The sequence below is a fragment of the Hibiscus syriacus genome, unplaced genomic scaffold (assembly GCF_006381635.1).
Source record: "Hibiscus syriacus cultivar Baekdansim isolate YM2019G1 unplaced genomic scaffold, ASM638163v2 tig00110890_pilon, whole genome shotgun sequence".
Lineage (NCBI taxonomy): Eukaryota > Viridiplantae > Streptophyta > Magnoliopsida > Malvales > Malvaceae > Hibiscus > Hibiscus syriacus.
This window is the reverse complement of record NW_024062900.1, coordinates 13,398,362-13,404,361: the sequence shown is the minus strand read 5'-3', so window position 1 is coordinate 13,404,361 and position 6,000 is coordinate 13,398,362.

The window sequence follows — 6,000 nt, the reverse complement described above, 5'->3', positions numbered from 1 at the left end:
CTCATTTTTCTTTTCCTAAGAAGAAAGCATTTTATTGAAAATGTTTGAACGTCAAATAACTTAGAAACATTGACACATAAGATGAAAAAAAGAAAAACAAGTTCAAACAAGATGACATGCAACAAAAACTACTGATGGATGCCCCAGCCGACTCCAGATCAGAATGCCCCATTACACATTGAACGTTAATGCCACTGAATCGATCAGATCTTGGACCTTGCGCTTCAATGTCCCACAGTTCTTAGTGATGTGCCCTGAGCTCCCAATACGATAGCTGCATATGGCATTAATATCATGGCCTTCAGGATATGGGCCTCTATTGGTTTGGATTGAACTAGAGTCGCAAGGTTCTTCTCAACTAGCATTGGAAGCAATTCCTCATACGTCATTGGGATTGGATTGATACGAGATGCCCCATATTGTTTATTCTAGTATGAAGGTTTATGTTCAAGTAAACATATTGTACTCAATGCCTTTAGGTTTTATTAGAAAAAATGTTGGTGTGATTTTATCGGCTCAAAAAATGGTATGTGTATGACTTCTTGTGTCATGAAAAGGATAAAATAAATGTTTCAAGGTCGAAAAGAATGTTTCGAGGTCTGAAAGAGAGAGAATGTCAAAATTTGATTCTTTGGTAGTGACCATGAATGATTTTGTGTAAAGAATCGAGAGATTTTATTTTTGGTTTTAGACAGGATAAGAAAGGTCTAATCTTGCCATATGTCAAAAATCTATAATTCTTGAAGAATTAAAAGAATTTGTAATTCATTTGATATTCAAAGAACTAAAGATTTAAAAATCGCTCAATTATTCAACCTTAGAAGATAGAATAAGTTCAGTCGTTTAAAAGATTAAACAAATATAAAAGACAAAACAAAAACGATTTCAAGCAACACAATTCTCTCAATGCAACGTGGTAGATACCATGCCCCTATCATTTTTCGAATGTCCATGCCCCTGAATATATAAGGTTCTAGATCTTACGCTGCAGTGCCTTACAGTTCTCAGAGAAATATCTGGAGCTTCCTATGTGGTAACTGTACACGAGATCAACATCGTAGCCCTCGGGATATGGGGACTCTTTTATCAGATCATTATGGAAGGCTCAGTCCTACAACCAGTTGAACAAGCTCCAACTATACTGATTTTAGCTTTTTGCTTCCATGTGGTATCACATGGTTAGTACCACTTCATCGAATCCTCCACAGATTAATTACATGTTTTTATAAATGATGTATGCAAAAATGCTTGAATGAATGCAATGCATAATGTAAATGCAAAAGGTATCGATTTACAAAAGTATCAAATCTTAGAAAGAGTTTCATTCCTACGAAAGAGCTTTCATCTTTACAAGAGAGATCAATCTACGAATGCGATTTGGCCCTTTTCTTTAGTTTCATGATCTTAGTCATGACCCCAATAACTTTCTCTTCATTCCAAAAACGACTCTCTATCCAACTTGTCAAAGAAATCTTCTTGAGACAATGTCACAAAAAGACACTTGCTTTTGTTGGATGTGCTCTTCTATCCAATCTTCAACTCTACTTGTAATCTTCGCAAGCTCACTTTTGAAGGATCGGACTTTCAGAAGTCTGGAATGAATTCTATCCACCTGAAGGCTCTCGAAATTCAATAGAGCAATATACTCTTTTATTGTTGGTGTTAAATCTTGTCTGTTGAAAATGAAGCAGTTGTATGCAAAATTCTGGCATCGGACCAGAGCTTTAAGTAATGGTTCATCTATCTTTACACAGAGGAGATAGACCATATCACCATATTTCTTGTGAAATTTCTCCTTGGTAACTACTTCCCAAATATCTATCAGTTGTTGTAGATCATTCTGTTTGAAACTGACATTGACATCTGTGGACATCTATGATACATAATCCCCAGGAAAACTATCTTCTTTCGTCCTTTGTGTTTCTTCAGACTAATCTCGAGTCGCCGGATCGGGTTCTTCCTTGTTTTGAAAACTCTTTTCCATTTTAATGGTCACTCTTATAATATGATGATTACTTGGTTAATCAACACCTTTCTTTTATTTATGATGATCATGCAGAATGTGAAGATGCAAATACAGATGCAAAAATGATGATCCTCTGAAATGCAATGCATCATGCAGAATACGAAGATGCAAATGCATATGCAAAATTGATAATACTCTAAAATGCAATGTAAAGGGACGAAAAATGACAAGCAAAAGAAACAAGATAAGTTAGTGTGGGTAAAATAATCAATAAAATTAAAAGATGCTATTTAAAGATAAATATAACACATGCCTAATCATGATATCTACCCGAACATGCTTTTATTAGTTAGCAATCCTACCCAAACATGCTTTCTACCCAAAATAATTATTTTCAATGAAATGATCCTAACCGCATGGTATCTAGTTCACAAGCTTTTATTCGAAAAGAAAATTTAAAGCAAAAAGAAATCAGACCTTTGTGTACACTTAATTTTGGTACCTACTGATGGATAGAGGTTTGATATGACTATATTTAGAGTGACTATTCTAAGGCTCACTATATGCATGGTTTTGGCTCTGACGGGAAAAAAAGTACCCGAATTGTCCTTAATATCGGTGCCCCCTTGGGATACCAAACCCTCAATCCTGCCTTATTATAGGTTCGTGTGGATCGAGTTCAATTCGAGAGTATACATTCTCTTATGTCCATGCGGAGAAACAATTTATCTCACGTAGACATAAGGTATATAAACCGCAAAGATTACTTACTAAAACCCGTGCGGAGAAACAATTTATCTCACGTAGGCTAAGCTTTCACCTCAACTTAAAAATGACAAAGCTCATAAGTGAGCTTATGTTATGAAAATGCACGTGTTGTGTGTGAGGAGAAACTCACAAACTTTTGCAAACACAACAAAAGAGAACACTTGCACCAATTCCAAAATTCTGATTAAATCTGAAGACCACTGAAATAAAAAAATCAATTAGTTAAAAATATGATAAGGCATGATATGTCGAAACCCACAATAAATAAAAGGATCGGAAATTAAATAGAATTTAAGTTTGTATTTCCCAAATACTAAGCAACGTATAATCGTTCATGGTTTGACTCTCAAAGTCCCCAACATGGTCGCCAAGCTGTCATAACCATTTTTTTAGGTGAAACAATTTTTTATTGTTTAAAAAATAGTTACGACTTTAATTTTGAAAAAATTGGTGATTTTGAATTAAATTGGATAGAGTCGCCATCAACCTTTAGATTACGAATGTTGAATACCTAAAAACATTTTTTAAAAAAAATTTAAGAAAAATTATTTTTAAGACAAAAAACCGGCCTGCATCACCAAAGATTCGATTAAAGGGATTCGGGAGTCAGTTACGAGTGGGGAAGGATTAGCACCCCACAGCGCCCAAATTTTGGTACCTAAACGATTATACAGTGTTTAAATATTAGGAATTACAAACTCGAAAATATATTTAAATTAATATCCTTTTATTTATATGACTTTATTTAAAAAGTGTCAAATTTCGAATGATTAATGCCCTTCTGTATGAACAATCTTCGGGAAAACACTTCCTTTGCAGTTAGGAGATTTTCTCATAGATTCCTCACAAACGATGTTATTTCACAATTTTTAAGAAAAAATAATAAAATAACAATTTATGCGAAAAATTCTCAAAAAGATGCATTCCCTTTAATTGAGAGATATTTTTTCCTCATATTGAAATTTATTTATATTTTTGTATATTAAAACCAAGATGATTTATAAACAAAGTGGAAATAAAATTTCATACAAAGAACACAATCAACAATCACATGATTTACGTGCAAACATATGTGAAATTATAATGATTGATAAACATCAAAATTACAAATCTGTCTCAAAATACACATTTGCTAACATGATAAACTAAAATACTAATAAAAGTATTTATTCAAGACTAAATTGCAAAGTTAGAAAGTTAAAGAGCCAAAATATCAATAATAGAAAGTTAAAGAACTAAAACAGTAAAAATGTAAACATAAAGTCCTCAAACAGTAATTACATAAACTTAAAGGACCAAAATAAAAAAAAGAGATTTAAGGGACTAAAATAGAAAAAATAGAAAAAACAAAAATTTAAAGGATCAGAATAGCAATTACAAATAAACTAGAATCCAGATAGCAAATATTAAATAATATCGACACTAGAAAATGTAAATAACCCTTAAATAACACTTTAGACTAAAATAAAATAAATAATAAAATAAATTGCTTAAGTACAAATAACATTAAAGTATAATGACCTAAGTACAAATATATACATACACGTGTTTAAAAGCTAATAAGGACCAAATTGCAACAATCATAAAACAAGTGCTCAAAATAAAACATCCATTAATTATTGAAATAAAATGATACAAACTCAAAAGGACCATAAATAGGGTTTACCCACAGGAGAAAATATTGCACTGGTCCCCTTTGAAATGACGTCGTTTGGGGTCGAATATAAGAGCTGGAAAACACGCCTAAAATATACCCATCCCTCATTTGTTTATCTTTTGTCTGAGTGAAGGAAAGAGATAAATAAAGAGCTCCCGAGAGCTCTTATCGGGATCTAAGGATTCCCAGAATCTGGCGTTACTCCGCCGCATCGGCCGCCATTTGTCGGCGTCCGCCACCGTACGCCGGTGTCAGATGGGAGAAAAGATGGTATGACCCGAAGCATTTCGTGGCCCAGAGCAAGGATCTGGGCCCCTTTTGGCCTAAAAGTGGCCCAATCACCACGAATCTAAGAAGAAACCTCTTCATCTCCGGTGACCTAAGCCTTCATCGGAGTTCGACGAGTTATGCTCTTTCTCTCTTCTCTTATTTTCTTTATTTTTTCGGTATTTTGTTCGGTGTTTTGTTCGATGTTTCCCTCTTTTTTCTCTTTGTTCTTTCACCGAATTTTTCCTCCCCGAATGCTCTTTTTTTCCCTCCGAAATGTTTTTTTCTTTCCCTAATCCCCCCTCTTTATGATTGGATGTAGCGGTGGATTAGGTGAAATCTAATCCGGATTTTCCGGGATTTAGATCACTTTTCTTTTCTCTTTTGACTTTAGTGATGATTCAGTGGATGTTGAATGATTTGGGTGCACTGTTCGTAGGTGGATGATGACAAGGACTGTCGGTGGTGGCTCGGTGACTCGGCAACGGCTCGTTGGTGGCTCGGCGACCAGCTCACGCGCTATTGGGAATGGTTGGTGTAGTCCACGCTCCAATGGAAGCTGAATAGTTGCGGCGGCTTGCTTTGGTTTAAGGTTTTAGAAACCCTAAATTGTTAGGATATCACATGGGCCGGTTCGGGTCCTGGGCCTCGGGTCTAGATCCGGGTTTGCTGGATTGGGTTGTAACTGGGTCAGAGTTGGGTCTTGCTATAATGGGCTTTGGTTGGCCTGCAAAATGTAAAATATTTAATTAATAATAATAATAATAATAATAATAATTAATATTTTTTCGACCCGGACATAAACGGGTGTCTACACATCGAATTAAGAAAACATGCTCATCATAATAAGTTCAAATCGTCAACAAGGAGCAAATAAGTAAAGAAATAGAATGGATCAGCAAAGAAGGTTTGATCAACGCAAGGGAGCAATAGGGCAGCTGACAAATGTTAAAGCCAAAAGGGAAAGTAAAGAAATGTTGGGTGAAGTCTAGGCCAGCGTTTAATACTAAAAGCGCAGCCCACGCCTTTTATTTCAACCCGCAGCCAATGCTCATTAAAAGCAGAAACTTTGATTGTTGTAGGAGAGGTTGCGAGAGTCCGCAATACAATGACTTGAAACAAGGACTGGGGCCCTCTCCCTTTCTCCCTTTGACACCATTATCAGACTACCACTATAAGCTTCTCAGACCTTTTACTATTAAGCCATCATATCCACATCTATCAATTTCCATAACGAGGAAATGAAGAAAAATAGAAAGAACAATAGTGAATTAGAAAGCACCTGAAAAGCCGTTTCCGAACCAAGGACGCTTAGGTTCACCGCCGAGGAGACGATGGATGG